Source organism: Sarcophilus harrisii, chromosome 6 (genome assembly GCF_902635505.1).
Source record: "Sarcophilus harrisii chromosome 6, mSarHar1.11, whole genome shotgun sequence".
Taxonomy (NCBI): domain Eukaryota; kingdom Metazoa; phylum Chordata; class Mammalia; order Dasyuromorphia; family Dasyuridae; genus Sarcophilus; species Sarcophilus harrisii.
Genome location: NC_045431.1, coordinates 35,402,911 through 35,418,164, shown reverse-complemented (window position 1 = coordinate 35,418,164; position 15,254 = coordinate 35,402,911). Strand labels below are relative to the sequence as shown.

General features: G+C 39.7%; 1 protein-coding gene across 1 annotated transcript in view; it reads left to right on the top strand.

The window, feature by feature from the left end:
- Positions 1–3,302: 3,302 nt before the first annotated feature.
- TEC (tec protein tyrosine kinase) overlaps positions 3,303–15,254 on the top strand; it is a 104,457-nt gene continuing 92,505 nt past the window's right edge. Inside the window, exon 1 of the mRNA XM_031943411.1 lies at positions 3,303–3,529. The gene's annotated coding sequence lies outside the window, so the exon portion shown is untranslated. The remainder of the gene's footprint in view (positions 3,530–15,254) is intronic.

The following is a 15,254-nucleotide window of genomic DNA, read 5'->3' as shown; positions in this document are numbered from 1 at the left end:
AGCCACCCCCAGTCAGGAAAAATCCCCAAAGAAGAAAACCCTTAGGTTAAAAAAAACAAAACAAATACTACTTTTTTCTTTTTTTCTTTTTTTTCTTTTTGCAACCTTGCTTCCCTTCCAGAACAAGAACTCCCTTGAGCCAGCTTGATACTTATGTTGGTGTGAATAAATTCCTTTCAAACCTCATATCACACCCTTGGCAGCTGGTGCCAGAAGCATGTAAATTAGCATGGAGTTTCAGTTGATAGTATTGAACTGTTAGAGTAGAGCTGGTATCCTTTACCTTGTATTTCTACAGCTTCACCCGGATCAGAGAACTCCTTAGACCATTAACAAAACAGAAATGCTGAACAAGGGGGTCTTACCTAGAACCGGGAGCCTTGGCTTAAGGGCTCCAGGAACAATTTTTAGGGAGTTCACTTTTCTTACCTCTAGAATGAGGAAGTAGAAGTAGATGAGCTATGAGACTCCTTTAATTCAACAAACATTATCAAATGCCTACTATATAGGGAGTTTATTAAAGACTAGCTACCAGTGACATTAGAAAAAGGAATTACACTTTACAGTGGCAGGTCAGTAGAAAGGAGGCAACATGTTATACAAGTAAATACACTTGGAATGATTCAATGGGATCATAAAGCTAAGGGATTCCAAAAATGAATAAAATAAGGGATGGGAGAAAGTGAAAGAAAGAAAGAGAGGAAGGGTGGAGTGAGGAGGGGGAAACAAAAAAGAGAGAGGGGGTGAGGAAGAAGGGAGAGAAGGAAGGATGTGCCAAAGACAAACTTTGCTTAAATTATAATTTATACACAAATCATAAATGGGAAAGGATGGGGAAGATAGATTACAATACAATCAATTTCAGGGCCTGTGTGATTTCCCATGACAAGTCCACAAATGCAAGTCCACAAATTTCAGTTTTCTGTTCTGTGGATCCTTACTTGTTGGGGGAACAGGACTAGAGTTTTCTGACAGGAATAGGTTCTGCAATCTTTGTTTTATTTCAATTAATATACATATACAAGAAAATATTGTCAAGAATTGATTAATCATTTCAAGCTGGATTATAGACTGATTCCTAAACTGGACAAGGCAGCTTTGAGAAATTTAAATTATTGGTATATTCATTATATATATTTTGATAATTATAAAAATCACAATTTTTCCTTAGTACATATATATGCACACAAACATACATACGCTTCACAAGTTACCATTGCTTAGAATCCGAGTCTTTTTTTCTCTCTCCATATATATATATATATATATATATATATATATATATATATATATATATATATACACTATCACAATTCTATTGAAATAAATGCAAGATAACAGTTTATATGACTTCCTTTGGCAATGGCATACTGCCCACCACAGTGGGGAGCCTCTTCTTGGCTACTTCCTTTGCCTAAGTCCCCAAAATACTTTTTTTTAAGAAATGTGATTAATTGACAAAGCCTCTTTTAAAAAATTTATTCTGTTTTCTGTTAAAAGTAATGATCTTTTTGTACGAGAAATAAACAATTACATTTGGCTTTTAATTTTGTTGTTGTTATTAACCACATCCTGAATTCAGTTTTTACTTCTGTTCACTGAAGTATGTTAACTCTCTGAAGATCTACATTTGCCTACATCCTGCCTCTTAAGGTAGCTCTCACTGTCTGATTTGAAAAGTAACACTTCATAGTACATCTCTGTGGATTTTGAGCCTTATCCACACACCTAAACTATTCAGTTGACACATATAACAGTTAACTATCTGAAACTTTATAGCCACAGAGACAGATACATTACACTAATAGTTCTGGATAAAAGTTACAGTAACCTAGGGGCTTTACTAGTTAAGCATTTTAAAACCTTTTTTTTTTTTTTTTTTTTGAGAGAAAAGGAAAGCTCTTATACTTATCTAGCAAAGGATTTTCTCTTTGTTCCCGACTTCCCCCATGCCTTTTCCCAGATATTTTCAGTCTAAAACAGGAATTGAGTATTACTCCTGGATTATCTTCCTCAGTTGCTATCTTTACCGTCCTTAATTTCTGAGTCTCTGGATTTCAAGATTAAAGTACAAAGACCCACCCAGAAGTATGAAGCAATCTCTTTCTTAATTAAAGGTTAATTGGAATGTAGCCCTTCTTCCAATCTAGTCAGCTTAACACCTTGTTAGTGAGGGTGTGTGGGCTGCTGGCATGGAATTGGGGATTTTTATCACTTTTTGAGATCTAATCTCCAGGGGAGTACTGAACATAAAAAAAAAAAAAAAACTTGGGTAAGATCTGGCATACTCTCTGATGGGGATAATTAAAAATTTAATACGTTTTAAGTTTACAAACATTCATTTTATAGAGGTGGTTAACAATCCTAGGACAGAGTCTGAAACTGAGGATCGGGAGGGGCTACCGATTAGATAGGTGGCACCTAGGCACCTGGACAAATTTCTCTTGTACAACGTTGCCAAAAGCTTGTAGACTGTCATCCGAGGTTCTAAGAGCAGGATGCCAGGCTACTAAGCAGAATGTCAGGAGGAGGAGGAAGAGGTTCCTGCTGCTTAAACCCTCTTTGAGCTACTAACTGCAGGTGATCCCACAAACCCAAGGAGAAACTTTTGGTTGCCCGAGCAAAGTCGTTTCTTTCCTATAGTATGTATTTCTTGGTTCTCCAAAACACCCTCGTTCCCTTACTTACCGGTGAAAGTCTGGGTTCTAATGTCAATTCTGTTGAGCAAATCACTACAAGCTTTCGGCATCTCACTTTCCTGGTCCGGAAACCAAAGGAGTGGGATTGCATGACTTCTCAATTCCTTCCAACTTTACCATTCACAGAGCGAGGATCCAACGCTTCTGCTTTCTTTGTATTTCCTGCGCCAGCATGATGCCGGGCACGGAGTGGGCGCCTGAGAAACGACAGTTTCCAGCCTGATTCTTGTCAGTCTCCAGAAGGACTGGCCGGCGATAGTGGCGAGTCACCCGCAGGTGGCACTGCTCCAGGCTCGGACAGGGTCCGAGGATTCAATCCCCATGTGAGAGGAAGCAGGGGTTTAAGGAAAGCGGCGCCCGAGTTTTGCCAGCGCAGCAATTGCGCAAAGCCCAGCTGTGTGAGCCGAGCCCGGAGCGCCCGGGCTGCCTGCTGCCCACTACCGCCTGGCCACCTGCTGCCCACACTGTGCCCTCCGGCCGCCCGCTGCCCACTGCGCCCAGACCGCAGCTGGGGGCCGGCGCGGGAAGCCGCAGAACTTGTTGTGGGCCCGGCCGCTTAATCTCTGCGGATCCACCCCTTTTGGGTCCGGGCGGCCGCGAGACGTGGGGCGGGCAAGTCGTGGCGGGAAGCACGGTGGCCGAGCAGAGGCCAGCGGCCCCAGCGGGAGCAAGTGGAGGGCGGCTCCCGGGGCGGGGCCAGCCCATCTCCTTCCCTCCCGCCTTTCCTCCCTGCATCCACCTAGGCCACGGGAGCCGCGGCGAAGACTCCTCCATCCAGCCTCGTCGCAGGGCGCCCGTGACGCGGAGAGTCGGCGTGCTCCAGCAACCAGGTAAGGGTGCCGCCGCCCAGGGGGCGGGCCTGGAGAGGTGCGGGGACTCCGGGCAGCCTGCAGGCCGGGGGGATAGGCTGGAGAAGGAATAAAAGTGGGCGAGGGGGAGATCACCTTTCAGAAATCACTCCGGGGTGCTCTGTCCCGGAGGAATGGCAGAAAAAGCCTGGGGGAGAAAGCGTCTCCTACTTTTCCCGTCCGAGTAAGGGGACGTGAATGGGACCGACTTACTCCGCAGGTAAGTGGCGCTGGCTCAGTGATTAGAAGAGTTACGTCCAAATCCTGCCGTGGGAACTACTTTTGTGACCAAAGCCAGTCTCTCGGGGCTTCCCTTTCCTCCTTTGTAAACTGAGGTGGGGGTAGGCTAGAAGGGGTCCCTTAGGGCTTCCGTCTCTTACTTTTGTAGGATTTCCTCGGGCTGGGCAGGCAGGCAGGCAAGCACCGGCGAATTGCACCTTGGGGCTAAGCCGGAGAGTCCCCAATTTCCCTAGCAGCTGGTAGGGTGCCCGGAGCTTTCCGGCCCCCCTTGTCTCCTAGCCTTTCGCGTTGGGAAGGCGGATTGATACCTTCACAATTCCGGGGTGCGCTTGTTTTCCCAGCTGATATTCCAGTAGGGATTTCCCCCTCCCCGCTCCGTTCCTAGCTCTTTGGACTCCAAAGAGAGAAGTCGGGGAAATTCTGGAAGTCGGTCTGTGTGCCTCCCTTAGTCTCCTTTTCATTCATGTTCCTTTCCTTGAATCTTGGACTTGGGTGCTGTGAATGCTTGAAGTTTGGAGTTTGGTCTGGAAATCGGAGAAAATCCCCCGATCTTGGAAAGTGTGTTTCCCTTTCCTGGATTCCCTTTCGTCTCCTTCAAGAACAAGTAAATAAAATATGGGGACGGAGCAGGTTTCGAACTGTTAACACACTTGGGAAAGCAGATTAATATGCAATTAGAAGAATTAATGTGGAGGCAAGCAGAGGGCTCCCTGAATAGTGCACCGGCCCTGGAGTTAGGAGGACCCAGAAGAGTTAATATGGATGTCAGCACAAAAAGCAGCCAACATTGTGACTGGTGATTAAGAGGGCCGGAGGGCTGACAGTGTGCTGTACATGCACAGATGAGCCCTGTTTTTCCAACAGAAAATGTATATGCTTATTTTCCTCTTTGGAAAGTCTGAGAATTCCTTTTTCTCTTAGACAAACTCCATTAGATTGTACAGCAAATTAAAGACCCGTGGCTTTCTCAGTTGGATTTTTAAACAGGTTAGTTTGTGCCACGTGGTATTTAGATTGTCACCTTTGTATAATATTACTACTGTAATAGGAAATAATACATTTGATTGATAATTATATTTGAGCGTGTTGAAAAGGCCCAAAGTCTCTCTTGTAAAGTTAGATATGGAGGAGAATCTTATATTTATCTTTTCACAGTTCCTACTGTCAAATACATCTTCTCAAATACAGGAGGCCTTCCCTAGCCCCTTAATTTCAACGCTTCTTTTAATTGTTAGCGTCCCATCAGTTCTGCCAGACTCTTCATGACCCCAATTGGGGTTTTCTTGGCAGAGAAAGTGGAGTGATTTGCCGTTTCCTCCTCCACCTTATTTTACAGAAAAAGAAACTGAGGCAAATAGGGTGAAGTGACTTGCAGGACAAGTAGGTACCTGAGGCCAGATTTAAGTTCATGAAGAAGACTTCCCTAGATTTCAACCCTGGATTGTATCCATTGTGCCACCTAGATACCACCCTCCCCTTTTAATTATTTCCTATTTATCTGGTATATTGCTTGTTTTGTACATATTTATTTGCATGTTATCTCCCTCTGTAGATTATAGATATGCTCCTTGAGGTCATAAACACTATTCCCAGTGCCTGGCACATGGTATGCTCTAATACATGTTTATTGAATTTATTGAATGAATGAAAATAGAAGAGTCTCTGTTACTTATACTGTTTGAGTCTGAGCTATCATTTCTTCTTACTAGATAATGGTAAAACACCTCAGTTCAAATCAGCCTCAGACTGGATCAAAAGATCTGAGTCTCATTTTTTTCTTCTCTGAAAATTGAAAGTTTTCGATTAGATCAGAGATATCAAACAGGCCTGTTGACTGGAACCATATTAAAATGTAATAGACACATTTTTTAACAAAATAAACAATGCAACAAAACATAGACAACATTGATAAATGACTTTTTAGTATACAACTTACACTAGTTTCTTTTTTTATTGAAGCTTTTTATTTTCAAAACATATGCAAGGATAATTTTTTCAACATTGATCCTTAAAAAAGCTTGTGTTCCTATTTTTCCTCCCTTTCCCTAGCCCCACCCCATACATGGCATGTAATCCAATATATGTCTTTTGCTTTTTTTGGGGGGGGAGGGGGGAGGCAATTGACATTATGTGACTTGCCCAGGGTCACACAGCTAGGAAGTGTTAAGTGTCTGAGGCTAGATTTGAACTCAGGTCCTTCTGATTTCAGGGCTGGTGCTCTATCCACTGCACTACTTAGCTGCCCCCCAATATATGCCAAACATGGTGAAAATATATGTTAATTCTAATGTGGCATACATATTTATACAAGAAAAATCAGATCAAAAAGGAAAAAAAATGAGAAAATAAAATTCGAGCAAATCACAACAAAAAGTGAAAATGCTATGTTGTGATCCACTCCCAGTTCCTGCAGTCCTCTTTCTGGGTGTAGATGGCTCTTATCATTGGATAAGATTGGATGGCAAGATCATTGGAAGAAGTCTGAATCACCTCATTGTTGAAAAGACCCATGGCCATTAGAACTGATCATTGTATAGTCTTGTTGTTGCTGTGCACAGTGATCTCCTGGTTCTGCTCATTTCATTCAGCATCAGTTCCTGTAAGTCTCTCCAGGCTTCTCTGACAGCCTCCTCCTGATTGTTTCTTAGAGAACAATAATATTCCATAACATTCATATACCATCACTTAGTCATTTCCCAACTGATGGGGATCCACTCAGTGTCCACTTTCTTGCCACTACAACAAGGGCTGCCACAAACATTTGTGCACATACAGGTCCCTTTCCCTCCTTTAAGATCTCTTTGGAATATAAACCCAATAGTAACTCTGCTGGATGAAAGAGTATGTACAGTTTGATACTCCTTTGAGCAGAGTTCCAAACTGTGCTCCAGAATTGCTGGATCAGTTCACAACTCCAACAACAATGTATTAGTGTCCCAGTTTTCCCATATCTCCTCCAACATTTTTCATTATCTTTTCCTGTCATCTCAGCCAATCTGAGAAATGTTACACTAGTTTCTATGTGAGTCCTGTAATACTGGTATAGAAGCAGCTAGGTGACTCATGCTAGCTGCTAGGCCTGGAGTTGGCAAGACCTGAGTTCAGATATTCTCTAGCTGTGTGACCCTGAGCAAGTCACTTAACCCAATCCACTGGAGAAGGAAATGACAGACCACTCCAGTATCCTGGTCAAGAAAACCTTATAGAGGGTCAGGAAAGGTCGGACACGACTCAACAACACCATTGGGATGACCCCTAAGGTATCTCTAAATTTATGAGCTTGTGAACTACTTAAGACTAGGGGCAAATTTAATGAAAACATGATAAATACCATAGGGTTAGAGGCCATGAAAGTGTCATACACTAGGATTGAGATAATTTTTATTGACGTGTGCCTAATGGGAGAAAGTCCTTCCTCTTCTTTCCACTCAAGGTTTTGACTTTTAGGAACCTGAGATCGTGAGTCTCATAAAGGATTCTCTTCCTGATATTTTCTTCCCCTATTCCCACCAGTACGATCACTGGCTTCCTGTTTTGAGTGTGAATGTCTTCTTCCTTCTTAAATTAGCTAGCATTTTATTTCTTTATATACCTGTTACACAAATATTTTGTTAGAAGCAAGTAAGTAATGTAGAAGATAGAGCCCTGGGCTTCAAGTCAGGAAGACCTGAGATCAAATAAAACCTCAGAGATTTAATAGTTGTGTGATCCTGGGCAAGTCACTTAACTATTGCCTGCCTCAGTTTCCTCACTTGTAAAAGGGGGATAATAATGGCACCTACCTCCCAGGTTTGTTGGGAGGATCACATAAGATAATTATAAAGAGCTTGGCATAGTAAATTGGCAATAAGAGATCCTATACAAATGTTAACTTATTTATTAATAATATTACTATTATTTGTAATGTCCATTATACAAACACATTTTATTAGGGGCAGCTAAAGGGCACAGTGGGAGACCTAGTGGACCTAGAATTAGGATGAGTTCAAATTCAGCCTCAAACAATAGCTAGGTGACCCTGAGCAAGTCACTTAATCACTTTCTACCTCAGTTTCCTCAACTGTAAATGGTGATAATATCAGCTACCTCACAGGGATGTTGTGAGGATGAAGTGAAATATTTTAAAAGCAGTTAACATAAAGCCTGGAACATAACAAGTGACTGATAAATATTTATTTTCTTCTTTCCTCCCTCCCTCCCTCCCTTCCCTCCTTCCCTTCCCTTCCTTCCCTCCCTCCTTCCTCTCCCTCCTTCCTTCCCTCCCTCCTTTCCTTCCTCTCTCCCTTTTTTCCTTCCCTCCCTCCCTCCCTTCTTCCCGTGCTTGGCAATTTCTTGCAAAGACTAGATGTGCCCCCCCCCCCATTTTTTTTTTTTTGGTGTGTTACAGGGAAGAAAAAAGCAAACATTAAGTGCTTACCTATGATTGATGTAAGTGCTTTGCAAATAATAGCTCTTTTAATCCTCACAACAAATCTAGAAGAAAGGTACTGTTATTATCCCTATTCTACAGTTGAGGAAACTGAGGCAGACAGATTAAATGACTTGTCCAGGATCACACAACTAGTAAGTGTCTGGGGGAAGATTTGAATTCAGGTCTTCCTGATTCCAGGTCTACTGCTCTGCCTTTTTCTTGTTTAGGTACCGACTGGTTGCATGAGGTGGTTTCTGAGATCTCTTCCAACTCAGTAAGTTTGTGATTCCCCTCTGTGAAGTACATTCAGGTTCCAACGTGATGATGGAAAGGTTATCAGTACTGGGCTAGTGCAATAGTAGGTGCCCTGTGGGTACAAAAAAGCTTGATTGATGACAGTGTTAAATAAATATCCGTTCTTCCACGATGTGTATATGGGCAAAATGAAATAGAGAGTTGAGACTTGGGTAGTTGTTTTCCACTTGGACTGGGATAGAAGCTCAGCAGGTCCTGTGAGTTAGAGAGATGCTTAGAGATCAGGCCCGTGGTACCCAAGCACTAGTAACCTTGCAGCGAACATTGTAATTATTGGGAGTGACTTGAATTGCCAATCCCTACGAGGATTCCAACCAACATCAAGGATCTTTTAAATTTCTGCCCTTGTTGAAGCAATTTTGGGATCCAGCATCCCTTCTGCTCCAAATACTAAGCAGGATCCTAGACACTATATCTGATCTTTCTTTTGGCTCTTCGTGACTTTGTTTTGACAACCCCCCCACACCCCTCATCACTGAAGAGTTGATTCTTCCACCTGGGTTGTATTTCCACCTTGCCCTCAGGTTATTAGTTGGGCCACCTCCCTGTAGATAACACACCTATGTTAACCCTCCCTGGCTCTGCCTTGATCCCAAAACTCTTTCTCCTGGCCCTGGGGTCCTTGGTTCCACCCATCCTGTTTCTGGCTCTCTCTGCTAAGAGAGAGAATGCTAGCTTCTCAAAGAGAACACATTTGAAGTCAGAGACTCTTCAACTTCTGTTTTTCTGTCTCCTGCCTAATCTACCAGCCAGCATGGATGGCTTGTTGCTTGACTCTTGGCTCCTGAGACCTGGGTCTTGCTTCCAAACTCCATTTCTACTGCCTGTTAATCTTTGCCATTCTGGCCCATTATTTAGAGCTTGTGTGACTTTTTCATGGCACTAAACTTATTGTCAGCCTAACAAAAATTATTTTCTAAACTTCACAGCTCCACACAAATGTCAACTCTTGTTCATGAAGAAAAGATGCAACTTTCCAGAATGGTACCTTCTGCCTCATAATTTACAGGAAGTGAAAATTATTTGACTTGGGCAAGATGGGATTCAGTAGGTCTTGCTACCCTAGAGGGAGATGGGAGAAGAGCTTGATAAAATCAGGAATAATGATGATAATCATCCTTATTTTTGTCTCATTGAAATAAGTACCATCAAAAACAGAAACCTGGGAGCATTGTTTTGTTCTCAGAGAATAGATGTGCTCAGCCCTTTATTTTCCCCCATGCCTTCCTCTGGATTGCTGTTCTTAATACTTGCTTCTGCCTCTGTCTATTCAAATGACTTGCTCTTTATTACAGGCTATTTAGTTTCAGTTTGAGAGTCCAGATCAGGTTTTTTAGTCTTGTGTTTAGTGTTCTGTATACCAATCACAGTTTTCTAGTCAGAACTCTAATATTCTTACTTTTAAAAATAGGCTAAAAATGGCTTCTGTGTGTGTGTGTGTGTGTGTGTGTGTGTGAGTGCATAGACCACCTAATCTAGGAGGTCTTTACTATCTAAAGGAAGAAAAAAAATTTTTTTACATCTTAGGCTATAATTGAGTGATTGTTAAAAGAAATGGAAGGTATCAAAATGTGTATCAGCACAATAAAAAATTACAAACTTAAAATTTATACATATAAGAAATACTTTGAAAAGAACTCATTCACAAAAAGCTCTTATACAAATTTGTTTGGAATTCAGAATACATTATTTCTGGAGGAACAATGTTCCATTTATCAGCTTTATCACCTAAAGTCTATTCAATATATAATATAACAGAAGTATAGCATAAGAGTATGTAATCTAAAAACTATGAGAAAGTGATTCTGTACAAAGTTTCAGTTTGTCTCCATTTCTTTCCTGAACATATTTTTTTTTTTATTTAAAGCTTTTTATTTTCAAAACATATGCATAAATTTTCAACACTGACCATTTCCATATCTTGTTGAACATATCTTTCTTTAAAAAGTTCTTTTTCATTTAACAAAAATTTATTACACAGGCCACTCAGTTTCAGTTTAGGAGTCCAGACTAGGTTTTGTAGTCTTGAGTTTGTATATCCAAAAGAAGCAAAATAAAATCCTTTATTGTTTATACTCCAGAATATATGTCTCATTTTGAACCCCAAGTCTAATATGTATGTCAGACAAGAGCTAATTAGGATAGCTCATCAGTCCTTGGGGATTTTGGTTGGTCAGTTGCATTGACAAGAGTTTTGAAGTCTTTCAAAATTGGTTGTCTTTTCAATGTTTTTATCTCATAAATTGTTGTCTGGTTCTGCTCACTTCATTCAACATCAGTAGATATAAGTCTTCTCAGATTTTTCCGAAACTGACCCTTTCATTATTTCTTATAACACAATAGCTAACATGCTGTCACATTCAAATGGCACTATTTTCTAGGTATGCTCCAAATGATGGGTACCTTTAGTTTTTAGCTCTTTGCTATAATGATTTACATGCTATATTATTATGCTGTATTATATGCTATATTACAATGCTACAAATATTTTTGTATGCCCTTTTATCCTTTCTTTGATCACTTTGGATCTAGTAGAATGTATTTATTTTTTAGTAACTTGACTAAAGATCTTAACTTCCCTAAAAGGAAGGTATATGATTGTCATATCCAAAATTTCTCTCTTTCCCCATCCTCTAAATCTTGGCTCTTTTTTAAAAATTTATTTTTATTTATTTATTTCTTTTGCCGAGGCAATTGGGGTAAAATGATTTGCCTAGAATCACACAGTTAAGAAGTGTCAAGTGTCTGAGGCTATATTTAAACTCAGATCCTCCTGATTTTAGGGCTGGTGCTCTATCCACTGTGCCATCTAACTGCCCCCATTCTATATAATCTTTATTATAAAATAGAGAAATAGTTAAGCAAAACTATCAAAATGACCAAATCTGACAACATATGCATAATATCATATTTGGTAACATAGGCAATGGTGCATACTTAGGGTTTCTCTCTTCCCCACCCCCCATTCCCAGAATGGGAATCAAGATTCTTCATCTTTGGTCTAGTGGGAGCATTAAAAGGGATTCCCTAGCTCCTATGACCTGGCTGTAGTATATGACCTAGTTTGGGCAGGGATTGGGATTAAAGGTTTATGGAAGGTGGTAGGAGTCAAGGATATGAGTTTTCCATCGAGCCAGACTTAGAAGATTTGGGGGAGGGGGGAAAGGGTAGCCACTAACAAAATCTCTGACTAGCCAAGAAGTGCTTTTCCTCTCTGCCTTCTCTCTCTCCTTTCCTATTATTCCTATTCATTTTCTTTTCATTTTGAGCCCAGGGACTTATCTCTTTCCTTTTCTACCAACATTTGGATTCAACAAACATGTATGAAATGGCTACTAAGTGTTAAGTGGCAAGAATAAGCTATATGGTATCGATCCTCTACTCCAATTAAATTAGAATCTAATGGAGGTCTGGGGGGAGGGAGACATCACACTTTCCTTTATTTCATAGTTATTTAGACACTAGGTAAGTGCAAAAGAAAGGTCCAGGAAAAGAAATATGGGAATGCAGAGTAAGGAGAGAGCATTAATTGCAAATTTACTTTTGATTTGCCTTGGCTATGAGAAAGCCCTGTAACTTTTGAATGGAAAAATTAGGTCATCAGAGTAATGCTTTAGGAAAATTACTTAGGTAGAAGTTTGTAGAATAGCTAGACTGGAGAGAGGTTAGATATGAAATAAATCAGTAAGATCAGTATAGGAAATGGTTACAACAGTTCAAATAAGATAATGCAATGATAGTGGAAAGGTGACAGACGCTAGAGTTATCAAATAGAATTGGTCAGACTCAGAATTTGGAAGAGCTTGAGAGAGAGAGAGAGGTTGGGTCATGAAAAGATTGGTGGTGTTATTAATAGAACTAGAAAAGCTAGGGGAAAGGATTAGTATTTTTTGAGGAGGAAAGATGAATTCAGTTTGAGTCTTGTTGTGTTGGAGCTGCTGATGGGATAATCACATGGAAAAGAAGTCCAAGCAGGGAAACCCAATCCAAATCAACTGTAGGGCAGGAATTCTTCAACTAGGATCTACTATAGATGTCAAGGTTTCCAAAAACTTGGGGAAAAACATGTTTTTATTTTTACTAATCTTTGGTTTTCTTTGTAAGCCTATGTATTTAGTTTTATTCATTTAAAAACATGATTCTGAGAAGGGCTCCACAGGATTTGCCAGACTGCCAGAGAAAACACAAAGAAAGTTTGAGATCATTTGTTCTTGAGCATCTTCTTATGAGGAGACACAGGGAAAAAGTCCCGAGGATATAGGATTCAGGGATAAAAGTTTATAAAAAATCTGTGAAATGGTGTAATAATGGATAAAATTGTTTTATTTGTAAAGATGAAAGATGAGAAAGCAGAGGTCCCAATAGTCTGTTGGAAGATCACCATCAACATGGTGCAAGTGAGGAAATCTGAATTAGCTTTTTTTATTATCATTATTATTACAGTGGTCTGGATGAACCCATAAGGGATAAATTCTGTGTAAATGTGCTATTCTTTGTTTTCATTTAATTTTTCCTAGGAAAAGTTGCATGTAGGTTCTGCTTTTAGTTGTTTGTACTATTAAAAAAAAAGGAACCAACATTCTGGTGAATGCTCTTCCACTGCACTGCATTCCATATAGGTAGTCCCAGTTCTCTTATGGAAAAGAAAAATGTAATTTCCTTATCAGTTCTGTAGGATCATGATCATTCATTATAGTGTAACTACTTTTTGGTGTTATAATTTACAGTAGTACAATTAATTGTGGGGAAAGTATATATAATTGTGTGGGATCTGTTTTCTTCTTGATAACTTCATGTAAGTTCTCCCATATTTTTTTGAAATCCTCAGATTCATCATTTCGTCCTATACAATAATATTCCATTATATCCAATTACCACATTATATTCAGCCATATACCAATTAAGGGTCATGCCTTAAGACAGGGCTGCAGCACTAGAAATGTTTTTGAAAGTCTACTCCCTAAGGCAGCCGGCTGGTCTCTCTGTGCTTTGCATGTATGGTTCAAATTCAGTTATTTAAAAAAAAAATTAAATGAACTTATAATGCAAATCCACATTTTACATGGTAGGATATGGTTGCTGTGTAGATTAGTTTTGGTTCTATGCTTTGAGGTTTGGGGTTATAAGGAAGCGGGGGAAGAAGGTTAAGAGGAAATGACTGGGTTAAAAATAAAAGACAACAATGAAACTTAATAAAATGAGAAGCTTTTGCACTAGATATGGTCATAAGACTTGATTATATCTTGGGAATTCTTTATTGAACTGAAGAAGAGTATACTTTGGCTGAGAATTTGGGAATCAGGAAGTTGCCAATTTTGCCTTTGTAAGAATGGGGACAGAAAGAGAAGATTAGACTCAAGGACTTTGCAGTCTTTTTCTCTGGACTTCCCTCCTGAATTCCCCCTCCCAGATCTTTTCATTGGCTTTGGGTCAAAGCCAGAAATGCCCTGATTTTTTTAAAGCGGGATAAAGAATGGAGTCTGGCAGCTATAGAAGCCAATGACATTGGCAGACCTGTAGAACATCTTATTAAAGGAATGGTTAGTGAGTAAAAGGAAGTGGTGATCACAGACAGCCAGCATGATTTCATCAAGAGCACGTGATGTCAGACTTCCTTTTTTGATAGGTTTGCTAAGCTTGACATTAGCAAAAAACATGACCAAGTCTCTATAACTATTTTAATTAGAAATATGGAGAGCTGTGGGCTAGATGAATTCAGTTGAATGACTAGACCAAAAGAATTGTCCTAATTGGAAAAAAGGTTCTGGCAGATCATCCAAGAACTGAGCTTGGCTTTGTGCTATGAAGCATTTTTACCAACGACTTGTATAAAGGAATAGAATGTATGTTTAATCCGTATATTTTTACCACATTTAAAATAAGTTGGATTACTTGCCCCCAGGTGAGAGGGAAAGTTGGAACACAAGGTTTTGCAAGGGTTAATGTTGAAAAATTATACATATGTTTTGAAAATAAATGGCTTTAGTAAAAATAGAAAAGAATCTATGTTTATCTTGTTTACTGATGACAAAAAAATGGGAGGGACAAACTAACACATTGGATAAGAGTCAAAATTCAAAAAGATCTTCCTGAATCAAAGAATAATTTACTGTTTCCTTCTATAGCTCATTTTATAGATGAGGAAGCTGAGGCAAACAAAGTTGGGTTATTTGTTCAAGGTCACACAACTGATGGGTTTCTGGGGCAGTCTTTGAACTCTTGAAGTCTGTCTGACTCCAAGCTCATTTTTCTGTCTACTGAGCCACCTAGCCTATATAGTGATTACAACATTGTAAAGCAACTCAGTCTGAAAGATTTAATAACCATGATCTTTATCGGTTCAATAACTAATCATGATTACAGAATTTATGATGGCACATGCTTCCCATCTCTTGGCATGGGATGATGGACTATAATTGTGGAATGAAACATACATTTTCAGACATGATTAATATGTTCATTTGTTTTCATTGACTATGCTTATTTGTTTTTCTTTAAATTTTTTTTTTTATTATTCTTATTTTCCTCAGTTACATGTAAACACTTTTTTGTTATACATCTTCATTCACTTTTTACATATTTCCATATGAATCATGTTGGGAAAGAAAAATCAGAACAAAAGGGAAAAAGCACAAGAAAAAAAGTGAAAATAGTTAAGTATTAATCTATATAATGGGCTGAAGCTTGAGTTGATGCACTGAGGTCCCAAGCACGTGAGGCTAAATAGTAATTGGACCATAT